At 38.6% G+C, this 17,911-nt stretch overlaps 1 long non-coding RNA gene and 2 other non-coding genes across 3 annotated transcripts; all 3 read left to right on the top strand.

Annotated features, from left to right (window-relative positions):
• The first annotated feature begins 24 nt into the window (after positions 1-24).
• trnac-gca (transfer RNA cysteine (anticodon GCA)) lies at positions 25-96 on the top strand. The gene has a single exon. It is a non-coding gene; the product is annotated as a tRNA-Cys (tRNA).
• Positions 97-8,815: 8,719 nt separating this feature from the next.
• LOC136747274 (uncharacterized) lies at positions 8,816-10,806 on the top strand. Its single transcript, XR_010816466.1, has 3 exons — positions 8,816-8,981; positions 9,581-9,782; positions 10,626-10,806. It is a non-coding gene; the product is annotated as an uncharacterized LOC136747274 (long non-coding RNA).
• A 1,122-nt stretch (positions 10,807-11,928) lies between these two features.
• Positions 11,929-12,000, top strand: trnac-gca (transfer RNA cysteine (anticodon GCA)). The gene has a single exon. It is a non-coding gene; the product is annotated as a tRNA-Cys (tRNA).
• Positions 12,001-17,911: the final 5,911 nt, after the last annotated feature.

Raw genomic sequence — 17,911 nt, 5'->3', positions numbered from 1 at the left:
GGGAGGGAGAACCTTTGCACAAATGGGGGTATAGCTCAGGGGTAGAGCATTTGACTGCAGATCAAGAGGTCCCTGGTTCAAATCCGGGTGCCCCCTCAAAAGTTTTTGTTTAATTGAATTTGATTTTATTTTAAACTGTAAACAAAATAAATTAACGACGCAGTTAGATCTGCACACAGTTAATAACCACTGCAGAGAACAAGGGGAACTCTTCAAAAACTGGATTTCGTCAATGATACTGGAAGTGAATTTGAAATAAGACGTGCATATTTTTAGTGTGCATTCTTATACAAAGATTATAGACACACAGGCAAAATGATGGGCATACAGATACACCTAAATAAGATATTGATAGATAGATCAAGCAAACTGAATTAATTCAGGTAAATCAAACTACTTCCCTACTTCTCACTCACTCTCAATGAAGACTCTTGCCTTTGTTTGTTTCATTACCATTGATGCAGATCACCAACGTTTAATTCAACGCCAACAGATGGTGTTGAGCAGTTCATAGAGAATCCCTGGCAGTGGCCCACCTTCTGTTTTCATTTTCACAGGTGGAATGAACTTCATCAAAGTGTTTAGGAATACTAGATGCTGTGCAGGTAAAACTCACCCAAGATCTGTCATAAAAGAAAGGAAATCTACTTTAATTCACCCCAGGTTATATAGTGTAAAGAGGTAACATCACTGAGGCCACAGGGGACCATCATTGTCTGAACTCAGTGTGAGCAGTAATGAAAATGAAAAAGCTTGAGACTCCATTCTTTAGCTAAACAGCAACTGACACACTCAGCTTTATGTACACAAAGCTGGGCCAAGAAGTGGTTTCTGTTTGATTTGAAATGGCAGATTTCTGTGTAGTGTATAACTTACATTTTAAATATAATACCAATCAAAATATGTAATGAATAAAAAAGAACAACAAATGCTTAAATATGAATGATGTCATATATACTGGTGAAATATATAGCTTACACACTACATAAAAACACCCAATTTATTTGACCAGCCGAACCATTCCAAGCACTCATTCGGTAACTGATCTACTTTTCACTGTTATTAATTTAGGTTCTGATTGCTTCTACAACTCCCCAGTGCCTGCCTTCATAAAACCAAAACCACTCATTTAAAGACAAACTCATTAAGAAGCACTCTTAACACTGATTAACCCAAGCAGCATGGGCCCTGACTCTCTAATGGGATTGAGTGGAGAGAGCTGTGGTAATAGGCATGAGGCAGTTGTCAAACGGGTTGTAATTCCTTTGTGTGCCTGCAGTCCCAATGCCTGATAACATCTGTGAGAACCTTTCTGCAAACAACCGTCCATTTGCAGCTCATTACAGGCCACAGCCAGAGACTGGGGAGACTGGCACTGGGAACAACATAGCAAACACATTCAGAATACACTCGCAGTGCCTCCTCCAATTCCCCAGAACACTGACCAACAAAAGCAAACACATCTTCAGCACCAGGCAGTGTACCATCTTCATTTCAAATGATTTGATGTTGTGCAGCTCTTCACCTGGACATTTAGTCTTTCGTCCACCTCTATCCAGGACTGCTGGAACTCAAGAGCAGATACAGGGATACACAGATCCAGATAGGCCGACACAGAAAAGACAATGCCAGGCAGCTAGGCAGATGGATAGAGACAGCCCTACAGTTTGTGGTAGAAAAGCAGAACAGTGGGCCTCAGTATAGCCATCAGTATAGCAATCTGATCAGGCCTAACTCTACGAAAATGCTGGTGCACTGTACTTCTATTAAATGAACATGAGCATTAATGCCAAGTTGTATAACACTTAACAAGACAGAATGGGTGGTGCTGTGTATTTAGATGTGTTTCTGGGGAAAAAAAAGAAATTAATGACTCATTCATGAAGATATAATGCCACATATGTTATTTTCCAATTATAAATTAATGTTCCCTAGCGGCGGTGCAATCAGAGAGGACAGTAAGGCAGTGGAACACTAACATGCACAAGGACAACCTTTATGATGAGCACCTCAGAGCCTGGCTATAACGACAGGGTGAAAAACATGGTCTCAGGGCGTGTAATTTGAAATTTGAAGTCCCAAATAACCTATTTTCTGGGACACTGCTTTAATAAGGAAATCAGAACAGGAGCCATCATGTGGGGTGTGTGTGTTGGGGAGGGTGGGGGGCTTCTATCAGCCGACCAGAACATTTCAATCTCTTTCTTTCTCTATCTTTGTCACTTGTTATCTGCAGTGTGATCTTAATTGATAAAAGGTTTAATTGAATCTCAAATGAAGCCAGGTAGAGGCCAAGCAGACAATGGCAGAGCTGCTTGCTTATACTCTGAGAACAATATTCGACAGGCCTTGCATTAGCAGCGCACACACAACACGCACTCAGCAGTGAATGGTTGAGGAGGGGATTTAGAGATGTTATCCACTCCAGTTTAATTGCATTGAGCCTAATTAACAAACATGGGCATAAAGGGTCCTCATTAAGATTGTCACCTTCTCAATGGAGAGCAATGAGCTACTTTTTTTAATTTTAATTTAATGGGAACAGCTAAGCAAAATGTTATTTCTTTGCTCACAGCATATTACATAATTGTTTTTGGATTATCTGTAGTACACACATAAAACACAACTTTTTCCAACTGTTCTGCTTTGCTCTGCTGTGTGGAGATCAATTCACTTCAAGAAAAGGGCCTAATGAGGTTTTAGGATCAATAACATACCAGCTACTGCATGAAGAAGATCTCAGCTTGTGTCAGTGTCCTCCCTTATAAATGCAAACCTCAACAAACATATTGAGACATCCTTACTGCATCTGCAGGGCTAAGCACACCGAGAGCTGGTTGCAAATGTGCATTGTGCCTAGGTGTCAGCTCCACTCTGCGGTAGTGGGTGCTGCCAAGGTAAGCTACCCTGTCAGTTCCAGACACTGTTCAGCCTTACTCACACTGACACCCCATTCATCTGCTTATTCAAATGTCTCTTTATTTATTCATATAACCTTCATCTTAGGACAAGCCCTGAGGACCTATCACCTCATTTACAAGGATATCAGGGATACTCACAATACACACCATCCACCAACCAACCAACCACATTTTATAAACCTTTAACATAACACATTCATACTGTATATAAAAAAATATATGAATTTGTTTATTTTTACAGAAATATTATTTTTCAAATGAACTTGAATACTGCATTTACTGTTTACTACTAGGTTCAATTTCAACTGATCATCAGAAATACGCTTGCAAACTTTGCGGCTGGTTTTACTTCCTCGATTCACATTACATCTTTAGTATAACATGCTAAAATGAATGTTGTTTTGTTCCACAACACTAAGTCTCTAAGCATTCTACTTAGTCTCTATTTTTTAAGTCTCTTTTTTATCACTGAGGCTGTTTTCATTTTATTCAGTAATGGAAGGGATGCACATATGTAGCCAAAGTGAAGAATTTATGTTTGGCATTGTTACAGAACAACTCATAGTAAGCAATAAAAATCCCTTAGAAACACTGTGGTATTCAAATATTTCTTGTTACCATTTCCATTGTCGGACGCTTCTCATTTGGTGTAATATGACAGAAATAGACATCCTGTAGCTGACAATTCTCAGCATTGGGCTATTGTTAGTGTTGGCTTGATTTGTACCATGCAAAACAAAAACCAAGCAATTAGGGGTACAATTTTCCAAAGTTTTGTACAATGTTTACTTATGAGCAAGACCAGGTTTGAGTAAATGTGCTCATATTGCAGATAATTATGTCATGCAGGTTCTTTCAGATGAAGATGTTCATTTTAGTGAATGTACTGATTGATTTAATGAGTTTGGGCTTCAGTTTTCTTATAAATTTAAAGAACATCCTCACTCTTTAACTGATCCAGCTTTCGAAAGCCAGGTTACAAGTCTGTGAAATTAAGCCTATACCTTATTTTCTGGATAAAGCAATATTTTGCTCACCTCGTAAAGAAGGTCTATTTCATGAGCCAATCTGAAGTACCATAGCCTTATGTTAATACCTCCTGCAAAAAGTAAAAAAAAAACACTAAACATTACAGTCTAATTAGAATTGAAATCCATTGGTCTCTGCCAATAGGCGAAAAATGTTACCATGTCTAAGAAAGAGATTACTCACAAGAATTAAGACTGCTGGCTGTTGCTTCTGTTTCTGACGTCCATATCTGGAACCCTGGCTTGGATGAGGCTGATGTGGGGGAGATAAAGGATGAGTAGACAGCTTGATAAGTCCTCAAGGAATATCAATAAATATAAATATGTCAAGTAATGAAACTTTAAAACAAATAAAAAAGGTTACAGAGTAAATTTTATGCCAATATCTAATTTCTTTCAGTCTTCTAACACCCCCCTCATTCCGCAGTTACGAAAAACAAAGCAGCTTCAATTTATTATTTTACCACGGTTTCAAAGTGTTCCTAATAAAAATAAAAAATAATATGTAAATAAATACCTAATAAAATCTAATTGTTTTGCAGCACTGTAGAAGAGGAAATTACCATGAAGCGTCCTGTATTTCATAACTCAGAGTGCATTCTTTTTGGCTGAACAACATTGGGCAACAGTAAAATGGACCCCCTGTGTAGTTTTATGGGAATTTAAAGGTGAAATAAATTTGAACACCCTAAAACTGGCTGTGGGAATCAACCAATTTCTTCCTGTTTTTTTTGTATTTGTTCCTGCTTTTTAATTGCACGTACTATATGTACTTTACCAGCAAAACAAAAGTCAGTCAAATTTTTTCATTAAGGGTGTCGAGGAACACCTGCTGCAGTCTGGTTCAGCAACAACTTTGTTTCTGCATTTTATCAAATTAAAAGTATTATACACGAGAACATTAACTATACTGGCCAGTTCTTCATTAGAAATTAACAAGGCTGTGTATTTTGGATTCCAGGTTGATCCTGTTCTGGCTTTTCACTTATTGCAATTCTGAAAACAAAAAGCAGCAATTCTATATACAACACAAATTGTATATTTCAAGAACAAATGTTCATTAAATGTATGTCATGTGTCTGGTATAGCATGTGCATAACAGCACATTTGGACTGGATGAGAAAGAAGTGGAAAAAATCTATTAAACTAGACACACATACAGATTACGATTTATTATTTTAAGGTATTTAAATATTTACAGCTGATTTGCATCTTAAGTTCTCATGTGTCTGTCATATATGTAAACAAGTAATCAAACATATATTAGTGTTATAAATTATAAGTATAATGGTTTTTAAAAGTCACAAGATCAAAAAGTGAAGTAAAAGTAAAGTAAAAAAGTGAAACAGTATCTACTACTGTTTGTATGTGCAATGACAGGCACTATCTTTATTATAGTAAACCTGTTGCTTGAGAGCTTGGAGTTGATATTATATGTCAGTTTGTAACTATTTTAAACAAAGTACATGTAGGTTAAATTCACGTTACCTTTATCTGAGCTTTGGTGGGGAACAAAAATGAACAAGTCTTTATTGAGGTTGGCGTTTCTTATATTTTGGTGTCTATTTTAATCTGCTATGTGAGTGTGGTGCTTATTCATGGGTGTTGTTCAATCAATATATAACTATTTTGCAGAAAGTAAGAATCTTGATATGTAAAAATATACTTAGGTGTGGTCCTTTTCGTGTAGCCTGTACTTACTAAACACTTTACTTATTTACTTTTCACATCTTTTGCCACTGTGCTCCCAAATTGGTTACATCTCTTTTGAGGTCTCTTCAGAAGTTATTGTTGCTAAACTGGTTAGTTAATTTAAAAATAGAAGATTATTTCAAAAACATAAAACAGGAAATGTTACAATAATAGTTATTTGACACTGAATGTAAGCAGTAAGCGGTGTATTAGCATGTATAATTCACAAGAGAACAGGCCCTGAAGTATTTACAGATGACTGGGGTTCATCTAACTTCATAAAAAGGTGCTATTATATTGACACTCTGTTATTTAGTGTGTTTGCTCTATCAAATGTAGCTCCTGCACACGGGGAAACCAGAGCCTCCTAATTCAGAGACTCCAAATTACCTCATGTTGCACTTGCCTGTCACTAACGTTCAAAGTAATGTGAGATGAAAATGTTTTCAGATAACAGTAATAGAAGAAGCCTTGCCTCTGACACAGGCCTGGTGTTTTACTGCCCACGATTCTCTTGTCCTTTGAGCACTATTTTGTTTTAATTAAACAAGAGCAGGGTGAGGTGAGTAAGTATCACAGGAGAGCTGACAGAAGGCTGATAGGAGAAAAGATAAGAACAGTGCTGACAAAGCCAGGAGCCTCCTCAATGGAGGACATCGTTTCTATGCTGCTGCTGTAATCTTTCACCCCCACTCCCTAGAGACTGGTGCACATCTAAATAAAACAACTGATGTATATATTTTCTGTGTCAATTTCAATGGAATGCAACTGAAATTACCTATATTTCCAAAGCTAAGGAAGTATGCACACAATCATTCATACAAATATATATCACAAGAGTGATGCACTTTGAACATTTATAAAACATGTGCCCAATTGTGGGCATTGATGCTGCTGGTGGACATTTCAGCCCTTAAACTGTGTACTGTATTAATTTGCCCTCATTCATGCATTATGATTCAATATATAAGTGAATAAAGAGTGTATACATTTTTGGGACACTACATATACATGTACACTATACACACACACACACACACACACACACACACACACACACATATATATATATACTACATATAATCTTCTAAACATTTGCATGTTCATTCATGCATTTTAATAAACTCATTTCATATAAATTTTTATACAGATAGGAGTTGAAATTTGATTTGTTATTAAAAACATAAACCACTGCCAAATTATAAATGTTAAAGGGAGAAATTAACAGAAAGAAAAATAACACATTTGTTTCTTTTAACTAAACAGAATCAATTCAGACAAAAAGGTATGTGGGGGAGAACTGTCACAAATATCCATTGTTCGTCTAACTTCTTCGTCTGAAAGAACAAATCCCAAGGTTTGAATTTGTCTGCTTTCACTACACGGACAAGCCCCAGGACGGCATTGCTCTCATGCATTCACAGGAAACTAATTACTATCACTGTTAATTGCATTTAATGAAAATGCAAGCCTGAAGAAGGGCACTTTTGCAAATTGCTCCCAGCTTGAGGTCTTAGGTTGTTTATTTTTTGGAGGGGCCAGGGTCAACAGCACAGACCATGGTCTGGCAGACATAAGGAGGCAACTGTTGTCTGCTTTGTCCAAACTATTACTTAACCCTGTTTGTTTACCAGCAGCCCCATTGGGATAAACCCATGTGGTCCATGTCTGCCCATTGTGTGCCCAGTTGTCCGCATGTTGCCGACCCCCCCATAAACACACACAACCTGGCCCCTGCTGATAATTTAGCTCATCAATTCCAGGAGGTGGTGCAGGCAATTAAGCTAATCCATTAACTACTAATTGTCTCCTCCTACCCCATGGCTTAGACAAACACTGTAATGGGATAGAGCAAGGACAGCACTGTCTATATAAAATAGGGCTGCAGAGTCTGCCAGACAAAAACTGCTGTGCTGTGTGAGAGGAGGCCATCTTCCTTCAGCTCAAGACAGGACTGCATTCTGAATCTGCCCTTTGCTCTCCCCCTACTTTCAATCTCTCTCTCTCTCTCGATCGACTGTCTCTTTCTTTTAGACAGCCACATACATTTGCTCTGCCATTCTTCCTTTCACTTTCTCATAGTAGATAGTAGTCCATCAGTGCCACCCCCTCTCTCGCTCTCTCTTTTTCTCTCCTCATCCTGCTGAAGATTTGCTTCCAAGGTTTGGAAATGAGCGGAGTTTCAAGGAGGCCCATCTACCTGGCAGCTCTCTGCCTGTCTTTGCCATGTGTTACGGGCCACATCTGGGCCTGGATGCTGTCAATCCCATACAGTCCCCCAGGAGAAGGACCCCTCGTCCCACGGGACACAACTCCCCCCACGGGTGCCAGGAGCTCTATGGTGAGTCTGTCTGCCTTTCATTGGCCATTTTATTTTGCCTAAATATGTAGCCTTTCAGCTTATCATAGATGTATTGTGTCAACTGCCTTATACCTGATTGAGTCTGATTTTCTATCAAAGCTTACTTCATGTTTAGACCAACAGTAACAGTACATGCACTGATATGCACCTACTTTAAAGATTTACTTTCAAAGCTCTTGAATATTCCTGTTTAAAAAGCATCTTAAGAAGCATTTTTAAAAGAGGCTCTTCTGAATGTATATAAATGTATATATCACTCCTACAAACATTACAAAATACAAACAGCCTGTTGATGGCAGTGAAATGTTGATGTTTGGTGAAGTGCAAGAGGCTGTTTGTATATCCTACTCACCCAGGGAGTAACCAATTAACAATGTTATTTGTTTTGTCTTGAGGCAAATTGAAGCATAGCAGCTACAAATACTCCTCTGTATGCCAAAGGAAGTTAAGGTTATCTGTACTAGTATGCTCCAAATTAGTCTGCCAACCATAAGCATCATGCATTAGCATAACAGCACAGATTTGGTGCTTCTGAGCTTAATGGTTTATTTGCCAGCATGGTCCCGATGGCCAGCATCCTTTCCTATTATGCCTTTTTGATGGCTCTCAGTTAAATGGTTTATTTGCTGCAATGCTTCAAGCTTCATTGCATCACTGACAGTTTTGTATGCGACTGTTCTTTGTTTTCTACACTAAGGAGGTGTTTTGTTTCTAAATCGTTTTGACAATTACATTGTCAACCACCTATATCAAATTATTATTTTTGGTGCTGTGAATTGACCAGGCAAACGTGTTTCTTTTAGATGGTATGTGATCATGACCGGACCTGTGGGAGGGGGTTTTCTTGTGATCGCCACTTTGGCCTGTGTGTCCCACTGAAGCACGCAGGCCAGTACTGCAGGAGGGATGCCCAGTGTGTGCGCGGCCTGAGCTGTATGTTTGGGAAGTGCCATCGCAGCATTCCTGAGGGCCATGAAGGTAACCACTTAAGCTTACTTCATTGCAGCCCTCTTCACCTTGACATGAGACTCTGAAAGAAATCTCACAGACAAGCTAGTAGCCACCTTCGTAGGAGAGACAAAAATACAATGTAGCAGTAGTTTTAAAGTACTGATAAGTCTTTCTCTGTGTTGTATAGAAAAAAAACAAATGTCCAAACTGTTCTTATTAAAGGCAGTGAGAAACTGGAGTTACTCAGAGGGACACACCAAAAAATTTACTCCTTACTTATTTTCTTTGGAACTGTGCTTGAGGAGAGAAAATTCCAGTTATAACCCTGTTGTGTGTGTTGTTGTTTTGTTTTTGGTATTTATTTTTTCATTAATAATGCTATTGACACAATTAAAAAAACTGACACAATACTGTCTTGCTTAGGTGACAAGGCTATTGGCAATGACAAATCAATAAAACTGGTGAATTCAAACATAAACAAGGGAGTAACAAAACAGATCTATATGAGGAACTCTCTTACTGTCTAACTGATCACTATTAATTTTTGGCATATTGTCTAGTAAGGGAGATAGCTATGGAGTGGGCATTTAGGAATATTACTGAGATACTGTGTTCCCCTTGTATAGGTGCTCGGTGTAAGGTAGACCGGGACTGCGGTGGTTCGATGTGCTGCGCACGGCACCATGGAGAGATGATCTGCAAACGGCGCCTGATGCTTGGAGATAGCTGCTTTGTACCAGACGGTGGCCTGGCATTCAGCATCAACCAGATCTGCCCGTGTGACGAGGGACTGTTGTGCCGCAATGGGGCCGAAAGATCCCGGAGAGAGTGAGTACTGTTACACTGTGCACAAATACACCAGTCTTAGCAACAAACGCATTAGCTTGCCTTTTAGAAGTGGTATTTAAGATTATGTGCATGCATCTGTTGTCTCCAGCCTCCTCCTCCACCCACAGAGATTTGATTAATCTCAGGATAGCTATGAAATAATGGTTTGTAAACAAAACCAATTATATTTATAGTGCAGTGAATGCCCAGTATCTGGTCAGCTGGATATCTATGTCAAGATATGTTCTTAGTAATACAGTATAAGGTCTCTCTCTGAACTATACACATTTCCTGATACCCTAATAAAACTTAATGTTTAATATAAATGGAAAAGAATACATGTCAAAGCTTGCCAGTTGGATTTTTAATTTGATAAAAACATGAACGTGATAAATATCCAACTCACCTTCCTATTTTGGATCTTTTACAGTTTTTCTGAATTAATTGGTACTGCAATTGGTGGACGCAGCTGCTAGCTGATTATAATGTTTTTATTGTACTTGACAAATTTGCTTTGATCTTGGATTAGGATCAATTAAAAAAAAATCAGAAATCTTAGCCACCACAATCTTTGCAACAGGCTAGAGCTTTAAACACAGAAATTAAAATTAGGATGTTTATAGTTTTGTAATATCATTGTATATAAGTAATCCCCAAGATAATAATTAATTTCATACTGTTACACTAATATGTAATTTTAATTTTGAGTGGTGAAAATGACATTACAATCCACAAGCTAATATATATATATATATATATATATATATATATATATATATATATATATATATATATATATATATATATATATATATATATTCCTTTTTTTTCTTCTTTTGAAAGGAAAGAGTTTGTTTACCGCCCTGAAGCAGAGAGCTGGAAATGTCAAATTCCATCAGCATGAAGAAAGACCCCACCCACCTAATCAACCTTTATTTAATTTGTAAATCAACTGTAAATACTGGGATAATGTATATTAAAGAGAGTTCTTATATTTGTATGTTACACATACATCAATGTTATATATAGGCCTACTGTATATATATACATCCTACATGTTTTTCTTTTTATATGTCTGCCTGTCTGTATATTAATAAAAGGCACAATTTTAAGGGGAAAACAAATCAGTATCTTTTGATCTGTTAACAGTGAACAGAAACCCAATTAATTGTACAATAGGTGATCAGGAATATTATGTAAGAAGTTGTCAACTGAAAAACTTTGCATCTTTGGGATCCGGGTTAGGTATTTCACCTCAAACTCCATGATCTGAAACAAAAAACGGTTATATTGGTTCCTCACCCTTTAACTGAAGAACACTTTTTACTATGAAAAAGCATCTTCATTTAATATTAATAACATCATCCATACAACCAGTCAACATGTATGTCAAAATATGCGTTTAATTTATAATTGGTCCGCAATATTGGCCCAAAATGTCCTCATAATAAACAGGTCAGAGGCCAATTCATTAAGCGGGATCAAGATTATAAACAATATTTTAATCAATTCGACCGCCTGACGTCTTGGGTAAACAACAACAGTAGATAACAAACAAACACCAACGGGTCAATTGCAATTAACTGAAATCGGCTCCATTGCAACTAACACTAAAATGTAAATCGCATGACAAATAGCAAGCATAAACTGCCCATCATATATATTTATTGGTATCTTTTAATTTAGACCTGAGAATAGTTTTATTTTTAGTGTACCAAATATAAAGTCACTGTATAACCATGATCTCCTCCTTATCCATAGCATCAATACTTAGGTTATATTGACATCTAGCGGTAATACATATAACATTTTAGCTCTGCAGGCTTGATTCTCAGTGTACGTTGCGTGTGATAATTACAAATACATAGAAATCACATTTTATATGTATAAATACATGTTTATTTTTAAGCGTTATTTGAGATTTGGGTTCAGATAACACTCATTTCCACATATATGTATATATGAAATAATGTATTGATCTACAGCACAATGGATGATATATTAAGATGCGAAACAGCATTTACAAATTGTTGCCATGTTCTTCAAACAAATTATGAAGTTGCAAAAAATAAAAACATCCGATTTATCGCGAAAAAACCCGGATGTGTCAGAGTTTAGTTTGTATTTCCAAGCACCGGAAACGTATGGGGGTATAGCTCAGTGGTAGAGCATTTGACTGCAGATCAAGAGGTCCCCGGTTCAAATCCGGGTGCCCCCTTGTTTTTCCTTAAATTTTGATTTAATTGTAACAATGCAAATAATTAATAACACAATTGTAAGTGACAGATTTAATCCTGTAGTCATTGTGACTTGTCTAACGCGCTTCGATAGTAAATGACTGTAGTGTGTTATTTACTGCTACCACTGCACTATTTATCCTACTTTATATTTTGCATTTACACAGTACTGTTCATCATCAAGGATCCCATATACCCACTGACATGCAGGACCTTCTGTGCAGTCAATCAACTGTCTCAGCAAATACAGTGATAAGTTCTGAGGTGATTCACTAGAGGGGGTATTTATATAGCTAGTCTGAGTCTAGACTGGGATGTAGCCAGGACCCCAGGGTTAGCCTCTGCTGCTGTGAATAGAACAGTGCCGTGGTATTTCTGACTGAGCAAAAAACAGTCAAGATCTTAGTTCAATGTCTCAATTGAAAGATAGCCCTTGCTAGAAGGAGCTGCCCAGGAGCATCAAGAGTGCACCTTTGTGGTGCCCTCCTTTAGACACATCTGTTTACAATACACCTGTAGACCGTTGTGATCTTCTCTTCATATACTGGTATGTATTGTAATGTGATTATGATTGTTACAGTGACGTTGCTCTTGTAATGTTATTTAGTGTGTAAAACACTAGTTACTGGATAATTGTTAAAGTAAAACAGACTTTACCTTCAGGCACCTTCTAAATGTCATAATAATCACAACAACTGTTATTATTATTACTACTATTATAGAAACTTAATGCTTCACTATCTAATAAATAGCCAACAAGAAAATAAATCATGTACAATCCAAACAGTCAAGATCGGGTTAATAAATACTTATAAATTACAGAAAAAGGGCATCTGCCAAGACAAATACAAAGAAAATAAAATTAACAAGATACTGAAACAGATTCTGCCATCGAGTTGTGAAACACCACCATCTATTGGCGAAGCTTGTGAATCTGGTGAGAGATTAGAGAGCACTCCTTCCTGCTGCCAACAGAAGAGCGAAAATTGACGATTCCTGTAGTTGCGCTTCAGACTGTTAAGTCCATAATATCTGTGTTTTCACTGTGAATAAAATAAGACAAATAAACTATTGTTCCCCTTGTCTATTATCTAAAATATTACAAGCACTTATTTTCCACTGTTCTGATGTGGTTATTATAAGAACATATGAAAGTTTACAAACGAGAGGAGGCCATTCGACTCATTGTGCTTGTTTGGTGTCCATTAATAACTAAGTGATGCAAGGATACTATCCAGTCTATTTTTAAATGTTCCCAAATTTTCAGCTTCAGCCACATCGCTGCGGAGTTTGTACCAGATTGTAACAACTCTCTGTGTAGATATTTAATATCTATCAATGTAGATATTTGTTCCAGATTGTGACAATTTAAGCATTGATATTTAATTCAGTTTATAGTTAGATGTCCTATATTTATTATTATTAATAACAATTTCTTGTTTTTGATTTCTTACTATTAGTTTGGCTGAATTCGATTATCAATGCCTTTCTTTGTCTTCCATTTGCTACTAGTTCACATTCCCTGAACCGTTATTGAAATGCGATTCTAATTAAGAGAAACTGTGTAAAAGCCTTATGAATCGCTTTATAATTGTTCATCATGCTCTGATACCGTTTAACTTCTGGGGAAAATATATATATATATATATTGTACAGTTGTGTTCAAAAGTTTGCATACCCTTGGAGAATTGGTAATATATGTACCATTTTTAAAGAAAACATGAGTGAGCAGGCAAAACACAGTTCTTTTATTTCTTATGGGATTCATATTCAACTGTAGGTTATAACGGAATGGCACAATCATAAAACAAAATATGGCAACAAAGAAAAAAATTAAATGACCCCTGTTCAAAAGTCTGTATACCCTTAGTTCTTAATACTGTGTATTGCCCCCATTAGCATCAATGACAGCGTTCAGTCTTTTGTAATAGTTGTCTATGAGGCCCCAGATTCTTGCAGGTGGTACAGCTGCCCATTTGTCTTGGCAAAATGCCTCCAGGTCATGCAAGGTCTTTGGTCGTCTTGCATGAACTGCATGTTTGAGATCTCCCCAGAGTGTCTCAATGATATTAAGGTCAGGAGACTTTTTCTGCTGTAACCACTGGAGGGTCAAATTGGCCTTGTGCTTAGGGTCATTGTTGTGCTGGAAAGTCCAAGAGCGTCCCATGCACAGCTTTCGTGCAGAAGAATGCAAATTTTCTGCCAGTATTTTATGATAACATGCTGCATTCATCTTGCCATCATTTTTCACAAGATTCCCTGTGCCTTTAGAGCTCACACACACCCAGAACTTCAGTGAGCCACCACCATGCTTCACAGTGGGGATGCAGGTAACAAAAATGTCCACTATAATTACACTATGGGAGGAACAGAACTAGATGAAGTAACGCATGAGAAAGACCTAGGAGTCTATGTGGACTCCTCACTTTCTCCATCCAAACAATGTGAGGAAGCAATAAAAAAGGCAAACAGAATGTTAGGTTATATTGTCAAATGTGTAGATTTTAAAAGAAGGGCAGTAATGTTAAGACTGTACAATGCACTAGTTAGACTTCATCTGGATACAGTGTACAGTTCTGGGCACCACACTTCAAGAAAGATATCGTTGCTCTAAAGGCAGTTCAGAGGAGAGAAACCAGACTTATTCCAGGTTTGAAAGGAATGTCCTACTGAGAGACTGAGGGAACTGAACCTTTTCACCCTGGAATGGAGGAGACTACGTGGGGACTTCATTAAAGTCTTCAAAATCATGAAAGGCATCGAACACATCAAACCAGAGGAGCTTTTCCAGATCAGCAGGGACACACGCACCCGTAGACACAAATGGAAATTGGGCCTCAAGGCATTCAAAACGGAAAACAAGAGACACTTCTTCACACAGAGAGTTGTCACAATCTGGAACAAACTCCCCAGCAATGTGGTTGAATCTGAAAATTTGGAAATTCTTATGTTCTTAAGTTCTTATGACTGTGCTGGTCTGGTGCTGGACTGTCGCTGTCTGCTGGACTGGTGTTGCTCCCAACTGGTGTTGCTGAAAATTTGACCTAACTAGAATTTACTCTGTACACTGAGGCCAGAGACTTGTTTGCAAACAAGATGTGTGTTTGTCTTTGTTTCTATGTGTAAAAGCGCTGTATTAAGGGATCTCTTCTAGAGAATTATTGTATATTAGTAGCAATATAGGGCACTTTTTCAAAAGGCGAGGGGCTGCGGGGGAATTTAACCTTGAGTTGAACTTGAGAGGGCCCCTTTCTAGTTGCGTGTTCTGGTGCACTAAAGGCATGTACATTCTGAAGGGGTGTGTTCTGGTGCACTAAAGGCACTATTTGGGATTTGAAGGGGCGAGGACCAGAATGAAGCCATTTTGTTGTTGCGGTGCGGCCTGCGAACTCTGACCCAATCTGAGACAATGATGGTGGGTGCCCTAGCCCGTCTTGATTGGTCGAAACACTGTTTCATCTGCTGCTGCTGTCTAGTGACCGAGGCTTTGACATGAGGTAAAATACTGTTTATTGGGTTGAGTATTTTACATTTTACTTAAATAAAAACAATTCAATTTTTAATGCTTATGATTAAAATCATTTAAAATATCAGTCCTTAAAATCACTTAAAAAATTTTAAAATCTTTGTGATTTTTAACAAAACTAAAACAATTAACTTTAAATAAACGTGCTCAAATCAAATAAACAAAACGTGATAAAAGCAAAAACTGCACACCAAAAAAAGAGTCAAATACATTGAAAATAACTGAAAATGCATTAAACAAATTAAAGAAACAATTAAAAAGTAAAAATAAAAAACAAATGACATGAGGTGTTTGGGTTGGGGCCTGAGGCTTGGTGGGGCGGATCCTGTCAAGAGGCAGCTTGAGCTCGCGGCCCAACATGAGGCATGCAGGCGAGACCCCTGTGGTGGAGTGTTGTGTTGCTCTGTAGTGCAACTGCATCTGGGGTAGAGCCTTTCCTAACGTATACCCCTGGGCTAGGTGTGCTCTCAGGCCATTCTTCAATGACTGATTGAAGCGCTTCACACCGCCGTTGGTTTGTGGGTGGTAGAGTGCTGTGCGGATGTGTTGGATCCCTTTACTCTCCAGGTAAGAGGTAAGTTCATGAGAAATTAGTTGTGGCCTATTGTCTGTGGTGATGGTCTTTGCTTAACCCCAGCGGGAAAAGAGGGACTCTAGAAAGTCTATAATGACTCGAGAGGTGACGGAGCCCACTGCAATGACCTCTGGCCATTTAGAGTGTAGGTCGTAAGCCACAACCAGAAACCTTTGGTGGTGGGGAACTCCGTGAATCTCCCCACAGATATCCAATTGGAGGTGCTCCCAGGGCTCAGCTGGCCATGCAAGGGGTTGCATGGGGGGAAGAGCCTGGTGGCCAGTCTTGCCACTCACGAGGCAAGCTGTACAGTCCCTGACCGGCGCTTCAATTTCCCGATCGATGCCTGGCCACCACACCAGGTCTTGGCATCTCTGTTTGAGCTTCACTATGCCCAAGTGGCCCTCGTGCGCCATTGACAAAACATGGGCACGAAGGACACTTGGGGCCACATGCCACACATGACTCATTCCAACAGGAGAGCTCATCCTTAACTCTGGTGAATGCGGACAGTTCCTCTGGCACTTTTCATGGCCAGTCATTCCTGATGAAGGTGCCTAACTGGGAGAGCACTGGATCCTGTTCAGAGGCCTGCTTGAGTTCTTGGAGAGAGAATGTGGTCTGGAGTGGTTCACATATGCAGAGATATTTACTTTTGAATTGCAAAAGCCACACAAAAAGCATGGTGGTTCTGGTGTTAAACTGTTTTTAATTTTATTGTCTGCTCCTTTTATCTAACCTATATATGAATTGTATTCTATTGTGTGAATAAACTGTTCTTTGGCTGTGCTCCAGTTATGGGTCTGGCCCCTGAAAGGGACAGGCTCTCAGCACTAGGGCTGTCTGATGCTGTGGTCTCCACCGTGCAGAGCGCTAGGTCTCAGTACACCTACCAGGTGTATGGCAGGTGTTTCAATCTTGGAGTGTGTGCTGTGGCCATGACCCTATTTATTGTTCTATAGTGGTCATTTTTGCATTTTTTACAAGAGTTGCTGGATGAAGGGAAATCGGTGTACACACTCAAGGTATATCTGGCAGTGATTTCCGCTTGCCATGATTGCATCGATGGTGATTTGGTGGGATATCACTTCCTGGCCTCTCAATTTTTGAGGTGTGTTGCGGATTTGCCCCCCTGTGTATCACACACTTCCATCGTGGTGCCTTGATGTAGTGCTGGAGGCACTTTCCAAGACCCCTTTGAGCCGCAGGTTTTTGACTTTCAAGACATTTTGTTGGCTATTGTTTCAGCTAAGCAGGTGGGGGAGTTGCATCCTTCCTGTTTATGTTTCGCAGGGGATGGTTCCAGACCCACTTTTCTTCCTAAAGTTTTATCCCCATCCCAAGTCAACAGGCTGGTGGAGTTTATGCATTGTCATCCTCCCCCCTTCTCTTCAGAGGAGAAGCGCCACCTACATTTGCTTTGCCCAGTATGGGCATTGCACTGTTATATTGATAGGATGCGCACCATCTGGCAGACTGACCAGCTGCTTGTCTGTCATGCTGATTGTCTGTCATGATACCACAATTTTGACTTTGATATCAATACTAGGTTTAGTATCACAATATTTGATACCAAAATGATACTCGATACCAAAACGATACCACAACAAAAAAAATAATAATAATAAAGACAAGAAACAAAAACGTATTAGCCAAAGGCACAGAATAACCATTGATCTTGTTTTTATCCAAATACTGAACAGTAACAGTAACAGGTAGATCAGGCGTCGGCAATCTTTACTACTGGAAGCCATTTTTGACCAAAAAAATAAATAAAATAATTTTCCTGGAG

Source organism: Amia ocellicauda, chromosome 3, assembly GCF_036373705.1.
Source record: "Amia ocellicauda isolate fAmiCal2 chromosome 3, fAmiCal2.hap1, whole genome shotgun sequence".
Classification (NCBI taxonomy): Eukaryota; Metazoa; Chordata; class Actinopteri; order Amiiformes; family Amiidae; genus Amia; species Amia ocellicauda.
The sequence above is the reverse complement of the archived record's forward strand: the minus strand, read 5'-3'. Positions and strand labels throughout refer to the sequence as shown.